The sequence below is a fragment of the Alligator sinensis genome, unplaced genomic scaffold (assembly GCF_000455745.1).
Source record: "Alligator sinensis unplaced genomic scaffold, ASM45574v1 scaffold1295_1, whole genome shotgun sequence".
Classification (NCBI taxonomy): Eukaryota; Metazoa; Chordata; order Crocodylia; family Alligatoridae; genus Alligator; species Alligator sinensis.
The window spans coordinates 2,747,588-2,760,174 of NW_005841880.1; the positions used below are offsets into that span (position 1 = coordinate 2,747,588).

General features: G+C 46.6%; 1 long non-coding RNA gene across 3 annotated transcripts in view; it reads right to left on the bottom strand.

Moving 5' to 3' along the window:
• The window catches only part of LOC102367747, a 115,025-nt gene that overhangs the window by 99,280 nt on the left and 3,158 nt on the right, over positions 1–12,587 (bottom strand). For all 3 annotated transcript variants that reach the window (XR_323105.1, XR_323104.1, XR_001357531.1), the window contains exon 2: positions 1,918–2,030. This is a non-coding gene — a long non-coding RNA (uncharacterized LOC102367747). The remainder of the gene's footprint in view (positions 1–1,917; positions 2,031–12,587) is intronic.

A 12,587-nucleotide genomic window follows, 5' to 3' on the forward strand; every position in this document is an offset into this window, starting at 1 on the left:
AAGGCAGGGGCCTGGGAGAACAGGGTAGCTGCCACTGACTGACCATATGACCAGGAGCAAGTCCCTTTGCCAGCCAGTGCCTTTGTGCCCGTCTGCCAGATGCCGATAACACCTTGCATTGCAAATGCAAAGCACCTCAGCATTTATAACAGGAGCCCAGAATGACCATCATCAGCAAGGAATAATTTCAGCAGCTTTTCTGCAACAGAGAGGCCAACTTACTGAAGTGTGAGAGAGTCCAGAGAAGAGCCACTCGTATGATTAGAGGCCTGAAGAACAAGCCACATGAAGAAAAGCTGACAGATATGGGACTGTCTAGAAAAGAGAAGACTGGGACAAGCCTAGAAAAGAGAAGACTTTGGGGGGATTTGGTGGTAGCTTACAAATATATCAGGGGAGAGCATCAGCAGCTCAGCGAACTAGTCACCAAAGCGCCCCAGAGGAAAACCAGGAGCAACGGGTCGTAAACTCCTCAAAGAAGGTTTCCGACTGGATATAAGGAAAAACTTCATGGTTCATGTGACCAGACTCTGGAATAAACTCCCAGGCACCTACCCTGGAGATCTTCCAAAAGGAGACTGGATGCACCCCTCGCTGGGGTTATTTGACCCCCGCTGTCTTCCCTGCCCAGAGCAGGGGGGCTAGACCCAATGATCTCACAAGGTCCCTTGTAGCCCTAAGCTTCTGTGAAATACTAATTGCAAAAACCTCAATTCCTATCAATAAGCCTCATCATAAAACTCTGCCAGCCCACATTTGCTGAGAAATCGCACGGTCTGCAGTTACACCAGGATAAAACTGGTGTACGCAGAAAGGAGGTTCAGGCCTTCTACGTCTGGTTAAGAAAATATCCAGGAAAGGAATACCTAAAACACTCCTAACCTTTCATGCCAGTAATTAAACTTCTATTTTCAATTTCAGTAACTTTATTAACAGAAAAAGGCACTATGTACCAGCGTTGCCAAAGTCAATAAATCAAGTGTGTTATAAAAGCAGCGCAGGAGATGCTACATTGCCCGTGTTCCATTAACGCTTGTTGCAATTTTCTGACTTAGATGAAAATGGATATTATCATAATAATAAAGCATTCTGTACTCAGGATCTTAACGCGCCTTCATAAACATTAATAATGAAGCTTTCAGAACTCCAGTGCGTCAGGGGAGGGAGGGGAACGTATCACTGCACCCATTTTACAGATGGAGAGAGACAAAAAGAAAGAGAAAATGAGCACCAAGACCCCAATTATTCTAAAGCTGGCTGCTTAAAAAAAGTTAGGCCCCGACATTCATTTTGAGGCTGGAATATGTATTTATCTTCCCCATTTTAAGCACCCAGGTATGAAAATGTTGATCTTAAATTGGTTTACTTCCATTGAATCATTCATTCAACAGGATCAGTTTGGTTTGCCATTTGCTAAGTGTGTGTTTGTGTCTAAGGATTCACATAGAGATCTACCTGTGCCTGTATGTATAGAAGTATATCGCTCTGGTAGCTATAATAGACAAATACTCCTCAAGCATTTATGGGTTTATTCTTACAACACTTTGCAAAATAGGCTACTATTACTGGGAGAAGACTGGCAGAGGTGAACTAACTTGCCCCAAGTCACACAGGGCATCCATGGCAGAGGCAGAAATTCAGCCCAAATCTCTTGAATCTCATCCCAGTGCCTTAGCCACAACACCGTGCCTCCTCTGCTCTTCTGGCAGCCACTCAGCACACAAAGGATCTATAAAACCCCATGGTTAAGTGAGCTAGTCTGCGATATCCCTCCCTCCCCACCAATAAATTTCTCCCAGAATGCCTCTCTTTGATAGCCCCACATTAAAGCTGATAATTACAGCAACAATGTTGGGATCATCTCATCTAAACTTCCCACTGGAGGGACAGGAGGAAGGAAGCTCTGCCATTGCTCACCTAGAGTGCCAGCCACTCCAGCCTTTAATGAATGCCTCTTGTGCTCCGATGCTGATACATCGCAGTGTGAAGAAGAAACCTTTAATCAAGCCGTAGAAATGCATAATGAAGGTCTGGAGAAGGGAAAAAAAAAAAAAAAATCATTTAAAAGCCTGGTGCCAGACCTTCTATTAGTCCTGGGAAGAAAAGTCCCTTTTCCCATAATCCCCACCAGTAAAACTAAGAAGTAAATAAATTTCACTGAGCCTTTAGAAAATGCTGTAATTGCCTTTGTGGTCTAATTGCTCTTGGTTTTACAGCCTCATTTCTTGCCATAAAGCAAGTCCCACTTTTTATGCTTTTTCCTTTGCGGAGGGTCTATGATTATTTTTCTAATTGGCTTTGTGCGTTGATCTCTCCCAAATCCCCCTGGGGGACCCAATCCTGCAGCCCTTACTCAGGCAAGTGGCCTCACAGTCATGACTCACAGGAGTAAGAGCTGCAGAAGTGAAAGGGCAGTTCGCTCTTTTGTGGCCACGCGCCAGGTTTTGAAATGGGTCATATCGCAAATGGGGAAGGTGGAGAAGGGGGTGGCTCACACCAACACGTAGCGCTGGCTGCAGATCAAGGCACGTGCCCTTTTACAGCCTCTCCTTTCAGTCACAGCCATCTCTATCAGCTGGACAGCTTCCTTTTAACGCTTCATTTTTCAGCCCTGAGCCTTTCGGAGAAGTGGCACCACGGCGTGTGCACGCGTCAAAAAAGTTCGCCTTCCCTTCTGCTCGCCCATCCATGACACCTTAGGCACATAGGCAGACAAGGTTCCTTGGGTGAATTTGATACCTTTTATTAGACCAACCCAAATGGTTGGAGAATATTTATTAAGCAAGCTTGCACCCTTGCAAACCAACTGAGTTCATAATGTAAGACCATAAGCATGTGCTACAGTGCTTTCCTGTTGGGAGTTTAAGTGATGACTGCAAGCTACTCCTGTTTGGAAACAGTAATAAAGTGTGCCCCATCATGTCTCCTAGAACCAGTCAAAGCCTTCCCACCATGCACAGCCATGCATAGAAATATAAGTATGCATGCAAGTACCTTCACGTGTGTTATGGATAATTCACGTATCCATTCAGGTATGTCCTGGAGATCTATCTATATGCATAATGAGCTTCAAAAAACTCCCATTAGTGAAAATCTGGAGTGGCTATATTGAAGCCAGTGGTGTAAAACAGATGCAAGTGAATTCCGAGTCTGGCACCAACATAGATACTAATACCAACGGCAGGACAAATTTTTTGCTTTTTAAAGTGTATACCCTTGCAAAACTGCATGCCCCCAGTTAAATTCTCCTCTCCGTTACAGTGCTATAAAACCTGGAGTAATTGAGCTGAGGTCATTACTGCTTGCTAACGGAGAGATTTTGGTCCACTGTGTGCACAGAGGAGGTATATACAGAGCAGTACAATACGGCACACATGAAACAAATACGTGGATGCTTAGGGCGACTGTACTTCCTTTCATGACTGCAGGGAAAGTGAAGATCTAGATACAAGATACTATCACTGGGAACTTAGTAAGAGGATATAAGAAAACAAAACCGCGCAAAAAAGATTAAAAAAAAGCTGCATCATCTGCAACCCTTTTAATAACCCTCTTATTTCAAACAGCAGCAGCATCTACTAGCTAGCTCTCCAGAACAGCATCCCTATTTGTTTTCTGTTTGATATACAACTGCAATAGGAAGCCATGCATGAAGTTTATTAAGCCTGGGTAATTTTCTATCGGTTCTTCGTGCTATTGATTTCATCTGTACAGTTATCTAGCTCTGCCTGAACCTGAAAAGTCATTTACCAAAAAAAAAAAAAAAGCGCATTTAATTTGTCAAAAAAATGCAACTATTATGGGATGTAAAGTGTCACTATTTGCAATGTGTTAACAACAGGCCTGGAATGAATGAACCAGAGATAAACATCTTATTAAGCAGACTTTCAAGATACAAAAAGGTAAAATGTATGGAGCAATTTGGAGCGAACCAGGACACAGGTCCAGATCTCAGCTTCATAGTTCAATCCTCTTTCTCCAAGGTGACTCCTGAAGGCTGGATCTGCTTCCTCTCTGTTACACCAGGTTTAACACGGGGCCAGCTCACCGCTGTCCAACTGTCATAGCCATGTGTGGACATGCTTCTAATTTCTGCCTGGGCATGCACAAGTAAAATCAGACTTCGTGACTTGATGCACTGAATCTAGGGAAGGATCGGGGCCTGCCTCACGTCCCACTCCAGCATGAAAGCCTGATAGTGCGACATAAATGCTTATATGTCTAATACTTACAGACTGGGTCAAGTTCAGAAGCCTCCCCCCCAGGTCACACCGAGCCTGCAAAGCTTTTTGATGGCCACTACGTCCGCCAGGAGGTTGCAGGACCCCACAGTCCTCACGTTCCTTGGAAAGGGATAATGTCAGATCCACGCCATGGAAGATCTTTCCACCACCCTGGCATCTCCACCAGTGCATCCCCCATTGACAGGGCTCCTGCAGAGGGTTATGTCTTGTATTATCTTCTCAGATGATCAAAGCACCGTCTTGGAATGGAGTATGGAAGGGTGCGTGGACCATTGCTCCCCCTTTTAATCCACGTATGCTTGAGAAATCCCTGGTGAAAGACAGATGCTAGAGCCAGACACCACTGCACCCCACTTTTAATCCACCTATGCTTGAGAAATCCCTGGTGAAAGACCAAACCTAGAGCCAGGCTCTAGACAACAGCTCTGAGTCCTGATCCAAACTTTCCCAAAGATCCTGCAGGGCCTAGATGCCAGCTTTCAGGTCGGGCTCATCCCTAATAAATGCACCAGATCTATCATATAGCTTGCACAAAAATCGCCCTGTGGGAACATTTACACCATACTAATTAACTAAGAAATCAAAATGTATTAGTCTCATTTACAATGTTCTCCTGTTGCCGCTCCTTGTCAATCACCGTGACTGACACAACCTGCCTGTCTCCTGTGACAGGCACCCAAGACGAGTTAGCCCTACAACTCTTCCCCTTTCTCTTTTTGCCCTGCCATTGCTAGATGCATCTCTGCTTTGCCAAGTCCTGGGTTTTCTCATGATTTTCAGGGCAGGGGGGTTCTTAATTTAAAGGCCCAGTCACACCAGTGCTGCTCCAGGGAAGACAAGTGGATCACTCTGCCGAGTAGGGAGACTTTATCCCAACTGAGCGTGGAAAGGCAGAAGTACAGCTGCAGGCTGTAAGAGGAGTTGCTGGGATGACATTGCTAGGTGGACACAGTCCAATTCCTACTGGACAAAATCCATCATCCTGCTCTAACTGGCTCCATCTTTGGCAAGCCCAGCAGCAAGGCCAAGGATAAGAGGGACCTTGGAGATTTCGCTCTTCGACTCAAACGCATTCCACCAGATCAGGGTTGACCAGCATTAAAGAGAGAGTGTCAAAAGACTTCTCCGACCCCAAATGTGTGGGCAAAGAACGAGAACTTCCCGGTGCCCGAAGGCCTCTGCAGCTTTCATAATATCCATCTCCGACAGCGCTTTTCAGCTGTAGCTACCAAAGTATTTTATGAAGGTCATCCAGATCAACAGCCCTCCTGTGCAGATGGAGAAACTGAGGCACAAAGTGGAAAGTTGTCTCTCTCGAGGCCACCCGGAAAAAATAAATACATCAGTGCTGGGAAGTGAACACAGTATTCCCGAGTCCTGGCGCCGCGTACCATTCACCAGGCCTCCCTGCCTCTCTCCACTGACTGCTTCATCTCTGCCACCAAGGTTTTAGCCTGAAAAACATCATTTTGAATAAAAGAAAGCCTTCCTCAAGTGGCATCCATCCATCCTCCTTCCAAGGATTTTACCTTTGTCATCAGATTGCAACGCACAGATCCCTCCTCTCAGCCTCGCATTTGCTCCATGGCTTCTCATAAATGGAGGAGAACAGCTTCCACTGAGCAAACAATGCAAATGTATTGGTTTTGTGTTGGGAAGACGAGCAAGATCCAGCAGAAGGAACTGAATGCAGGAGCCCCAAACTGCAGGCAGTTGTTGATCTTTTCCAGGTTACTGGATCCATCAGAGGTCCGTGTTATGGTTATAATTATATTACCAGTGGACATATTTAAATATAGTGCATCCACTAGCCAAACAACAGTCAGGCTTCTGGATCAATCCAAATCACCCACAAAGGTTGGCAGGCTGGTTGGATCTCTTCCAACTTGGAATTTGGATGCATAGCTGTAGACAGGCTTTGGTGCAAAGAGGAGGTTTTTAGACCTTTGCGGGGCTCCCTGCACCATTTCCTCCGTTTTTGTGCAGAAGAGGGGAGAGAGAGAGAATAGCAAACTTCATTTTTACTGTTCCATTGTGAGTCAGCGAACGCACCCCGGCACTTCCCAAAGAGCTAAGGAGCAGCCCCATGGCTGTGACATTTGCGATGCATTAAGTTTAAACATTTTCAATAAAGAAAAACAATCCATTCAGACTTGCTTTATGATTCATAGTAATTGCAAATAGAAGCAGTTAATATAATTGTCCAGCTGAGACCAGCAGGCTTGGAACATGTAGTAGTGAGATGTACAATCAAGGAAGGTTGGGAGGGAATTTAAGTGCAGGTTAAGCAAATGCATTACTTTAATAACACACAGAGACAGCCCTTGTAGTTATAAAGAAGACAAAATAAATATTGTACCAGAAATCTACAGAATGGGAGGTTTTATCACCAAGAATTGCCCACTTGGTATTTACTTTCAATTTAGATTTCACAAAAGCTGCACTTGCCATGTTTTTATGTATGGAAGAGAATGACTTGCATTGACAAATGACCTTATTTCCCCATAAGTTTTAAAAGGAAGCCTCAGTTTCTCAAGGAAAAACGATCGCTTCACCGGCATTTGTCCTGGAGGGAGATGTTTGCCTTTTTTTTTTTTTGTAGGAATATAATTCAAAGAGGAGATGGTGCTTTTGCTTTTTGCTCTCTCTATTGGAAGTGGGCCAATCTCTTTGACTTCAAGGCTTCTCCAAATCATGAAGAAAGAGGCATTCAAGCCTCTGCAGTGGGTTTTTTGTCTAAATGTAGCCATCTCACCAACTTCTCAGGTTCTGATGCAGACGGAAGAATAGTAGCTAAGCTCCATGGGTGAAATTCAACCTCAAGCAAAATAGCAGCATGAGATCTATGCCCTTCTCAAGGCCCACTTCAGCTTTCAAAATACACCTGGAGTGGTGCACAGGCTGAATGCAAGCTCTCTGCCACAGGAGAGCAATGCATATGGTCTGAAGTACAACCTGAACTCACTCCACGCCTTGCTCTCCACTATCGGCAGCTAAACTAGGCTTTCTATGGGTACAAGTGCATCAAGACTTAGTGTCTTCTTTATATCACAAAGTGAGGGTTGAGAGGGACCTCAGGGGGTTGCATCTAGGCCAAGGCTCATCCTGCTTTGAGCAGGAGGTTACCTACATCATCCCAGGCAAGGCTCTGTCTAGCCGGGTCTTGAAAACCTCTAACGATGGAGAGTCCACCACCTCTCCCAGTGCTTCACCACCCTCCTAGTGAGAAAGTTTTTCCTAATATCCAACCTCAACCCCCCTTGCTGCAACTTGAGCCCATTGCTCCTTGTTCTGTCATCTGCCCCCACTGAGAACAGTGCAGCTCCATCCTCTTTGCAGCCCTCTGCAGGGAGCTGAAGGCTGCTATTCAATCCCCCTCGGTCTTCTCTTCTCCAGACTAAATAAGCCCAGGCCCCTCAGCCTGTCCTCACAAGTCATGTCCCCCAGCCCCTAAACCATTTTTGTTGCCCTCCGCTGGACTCTCTCCAATGTGTCCACATCCTGCCTGCAGTGGGGGGCCCAAAACTGGACACAGGACTCCAGATGTGGCCTCACCACTGCAGAATAGAGGGGAATAATCACTTCCCTGGACCTACTGGCAGCACTCCTAGAAATGCAGCCCATGATGCCATTAGTCTTCTTGGCAACAAGGGCACACTGCTGGCTCATATTCAGCTTATTGGCCCGTCTCCCCCAGGTCCTTGTCTGCAGAGCTGCTGCCCAGCCAGTCACCCCCAGCCTGTCCCGGTGCATGGGACTGCTCCACCCCAAGAATGCATGGCTCTGAAGTTTCATAAGATCCTGTTGTTTCTTGATGCATCAACTCACACTCCCAGGCCTCCCATCTCAGATGTCCTTTTCCAGTAGAAGGACATGGCTGTACTTCATTTTCCCCATCCTCAGGTTTGGCCAGAGGGCTACATGGCCAAGGATGGAAAAAAAAAAAGTTAACTTGTGCTTGCAGAGAGGTGAAGTCCAAAGAAAATGCAGCCCTTCTCCCACCACGAGCTCATGGTTTGGGGCTCACCAAATCCACAAGGTTTCACTCCTTGATGTGAAGGTGCGTGGGTGCCCATCCTCTCTGGGAGCACCAGCCCAGGACTCCCGGGTAGATACAGCAGGCATCAGGCCCACACTGGCTCTTTCATGCCAAGGCAGACCGCTTGTCCCCCTGCTTTCAGTGCTGGCCCCAACTGTTACCCCTTTGAGCAGGGCTCACCAGTCATCTCTTGCTTTCCCATCCTGACCCTGCGCTTCCTCACCTTCTTCTCCCCAACTCTTCAGAGGCCGCCTACTCCCTTACAGGCTTTGCATCTTCTGGGCACTTTCGAGACAAGAAACAATCCCATGCCATCGAGATTGATACCCCCAGCCTCTACCCACTGCTCTAGGTGCTGGGCCAACACAGAGACAATCCCTGCTCCAATAATCTGAGTAAATTGAGGCACAGAGACCTGTCTATGGTCACATAAGTTAGCAGCAAAAACAGGACCGAAATCCAGTCTCCTGCCTACTAACCCATGCTTCTCTAGTCTCTTCTTGCTTTTTCTTTTCTGCTGTCACTCACCTTACTACAATCCAGGGCTGTCCATCCTCAAGGCGGCACCGATATAGCATTTACCCCTAGTTAGCACCCCCCTTTAATTAACTTGGGCTGGTTCACTCCTAAGCATATAACAGGAATGGACAGCGGGGGCTTGGGGAAGCTACTGAAAGGCATCATCATTTATATGGCTTAACCAAACCCTGGCTCTCCAGAGAAGAACTATAGCACTTTATTTATTAAAAGATATTTCTGAGGGCAACATGTTAAATTAAAGTATCTTGTTCACAGCCTCCTGACTTAATGACATATAAACAGCTAAACAAAACAGAACATTGGCTCATTACAACCATTTATAAAATATTAAAAGGCTTCCAAATAAATTATTCACAGGCACCTTTCAGTAGTTTATGGGGGCAAATTAAGATGCAAAGGATGGAATGGGCTACCTGCAATTCAGGAAGAGAAATACTGGCTCTCAGTAGGGAACTTCTTCGAGGTGTTAGCTGGATTCCCCTTAATCTTCTGCTGAAAGACGGATGTATTAATATTGCTCATTTGCACTGCAGGAGTACCTGAAGGGTGATCTGCACTCTCGCACGAAGGGAACAGCGTACCAAATACAGCCCCCAAAGAGGGCCTGAACAGGATTTAATGGGCGTATGGGATGATGTCTACCCAAGGCCAAGTTTCACCCAGTATTCCCAGTTAGAAAGGGTATGAGAACCGGAGGAATGGTGGGGGCAGAGCACAGGTCTCTCTCTTTCAGAAGCGTCTTACTTTGCATGTCAGTCAGTAGAGCCAGCGCGGCAAAAGAGGCTACACTGCATGGCCTGGGCTAACACAGGCTACCCTCAAACCAGGACAATTCAGTTCCAAACAAGCCCCAATTGGATGCTTTATCATTTCAAATGTTAACCATTAACCACAAGAAAAATGTCAAGGGCAAAATCCATATCTAACTGCCTGGCCCGAGAAGACACATTATAGAGACGTAAGGTCTGGCAGGTTCAGGATGAAGGATTCCCGCTTCCTTCACACTTTGCTGGGTCTTGGAGTGTCAGTGGAGCTATTTCGGCTTCAAGCCTGGAGCATCAGCTGTTTTGAACCCTGCAACCTGAAGAAGGAGAAATGAATCCCTACCTCGGTGTGTGCAGAGGGAGCAAACTCTGCTTAGGTCAGCTCCCCAGACCCTGGGAATCGCACCAGGTCTGCTGCAAGAGCTTTCACCAGGTCCAGAGAGGAACTTCCCATATTCCCAGCTGGAGACTCCACGGGCTCGACTCTCCTCTAATTTACCCTGGTGCAAACTCAGATTAACTCAGTGAAAACCCACGGAGAAGCCACAGACCTATTTTTACTGGTGTAAATAGAAGCGGACAGGCTGAATTCAGAGTTGCATCTCTGCCATGAGGAGCAGAACAAGGGCCTGGACAGTTGGATCAGAGCAAAACCAAGTGAAAAAGACTGCTCTCACAGGGCATTCGTGCTGTACGTTATGCTGCCTGGTCAGAAGCGTCTGGAGGGCTTTGTACTGAAGAAGACTAGGAGACAGGGAGTGTAATTGCAAACTTGCAGAATTGAGCATAAGAAGGTAATAGGATTGCAGTGGCTTTCCAGTAAATGTCATTCCTGTAATTAGGAGAACAATTATTGTCAACCAGCAGAATTCTCCCCTATCTGTCATTTAAGCAATAACAGCCAGAATGACAATTAACACACATGCAGGTGGGTGGCCTTGTTAAAATGCCTCTAAATGGGATCTCCATGTAAGCGAACAAGATAAGCACAGCGGCAGGCTAGGGCCCAGGAAGCAAAGGGAAGATGCCAGGATCCTTCAGCACCGTGGACAGGGATGGAAAGCGCCTTTTTCCGGAGAGAGACCTGGGGTTTCGCCAGCTGCTTTTCCACCCGCTTTGCTTTGCTGACTTCTCTGGAGTAATTCTTGACTGACATCCCCATGCACAAGCGGAGAACCAGATCCCACCTCGCCAGGCCAACGCAGTGCTGACAAGTGATGGGATAGGTTGTTTGCTGGGAACGCTTGCACCTCGTGACGCCGCTCCTCCCGTGTGCAAGGTGAGTACGAATGCAATCCCTGGTGGAGGAGAAAAGGGTACTGCTATGGCAGCCAGTTGCCTTATTGCAAATAAGGTGATGGGAGGTGCAAGGCAGACCTGATAAGTGTGTATTAAAAGAGATGCAATAATTAAGATGATAGGAAAGTAGGGCTGGAAGGGACCACCCACTCTACCCTCCTGCTCAAGGCAGGATTGTCCCCGATTAAACCATCCCAGCCAAGTGGCTGTCAAAACCTGCTCTGGAAAATCTCCAGGGATGGAGATACCACAGCTTCTCTAAGTAGCCTGTTCCAGTGCTTAACTACCCTCCTACTCTGTGTGGTATGACTCACACCAATTTGGTACCCAGTCAGCGAGTAGTGCAAAGAGAGTAGAGTTTGATACTTGTCTCACGCCTGTTATCTCCCATTCCCTCTGATCCTTGCTGGCATGCATATGTGTTTTCACAGACCTGTGTTTTGCACGCGGGCTTCCACTCCACCCAGGAGAGCACGCAAAACACCAGCAGGCTCTCCCTACGCCTGGAGAAAGGTGTTTGTGCCTGAAAGCGTGCAAAAAACCCCAAGTTTTTCCAACTATTTAGTTGGTTTAATAAAAATTGTTCTTTACAAGCTTTCAAGCCCAAACACCCTTCTTCATATGCTTGAGACTCTCCCTATGCCCGGAGAAAGGTGTTTGTGCCCGCAAGCTTGCCAAGAACAATTTTTCCAACTACTTAGTCGGTCTAATAAAAGATACCACATTTACCCAAATAACCTTGTCTGACTTGGATGCTTAGGCATGTCTGATCTAAGTGCAGAGCATGGGTGAACCTTGCTCCTGTTGAGCTCCTTCGGCTGATGCCAAGAGCATCCAGAGCAGCACTTAAAACCCGGAGAGCTGAGAAGCATGCAACAAACACTCAAGTCACGATGAGCCAGTTCTCTGTTTTGCAGCTTTTCCCGATAGATCCTCCTCTCCCCCTAATTCCTGAGCCGTCAGCCTCCTTGGCAAGCAAGCTGCAGCCGTTTTGCACACTGAACCCTCGTTCAGCAGAGCACATAAGCACCCACCTCACTTCAAAAGAATGTGCTAAAGTCATGCCTGTGCTTAAGTGCTTTACCAAATTGGACGTAAATCCTGCCTAAATGAACAGCAGCACCAGCCCGAGGAGCACCATGCAACACAATGGCATTGCACCAGAGAGGAATTTGGCCCCCGGAAACGCGAATGCTATTTCAAGATCACCCTCACTATTTATTTTCTGTTGAGAAGGCTGCTATAAATGCAACTGACAGCAGATCCGAAACAAAAGGCCATCGATGAATAAAAGGAAGTTCCCCCAGTGCTAAATAAAGGAGGAGCCTGCAGCGTTTCTGAGGCTCAACCTGCTATTAGTGGAATTAGAAAGTCCCCTGAGAATCCTCTTCTCAGGCTCATGCCTACAGTTTCTTGGTACGTGGCCCTAAGCCCCAGAATTTCTCTCTTTACAACCTGCCCCCCAAAAAAAAAAGTGACATTGTTTTCCAGCCGCAATGCAAATTGGGCTCCGTGTAGCGCAGACCTTCCCCAATTACGTAGCAGTGTCATGGTAATGGGATCCAATGTAGGAAAATAATTAAAAAAAAAAAAAAAAATTAAAAGCCACATCATCCATTCAAATACCTTACTCCAGTATAAAAGAAACTCCTGATGAACAGGGGCATGATGTTTAAAGGGGTGTGGGAGAGCTGGGGGGGG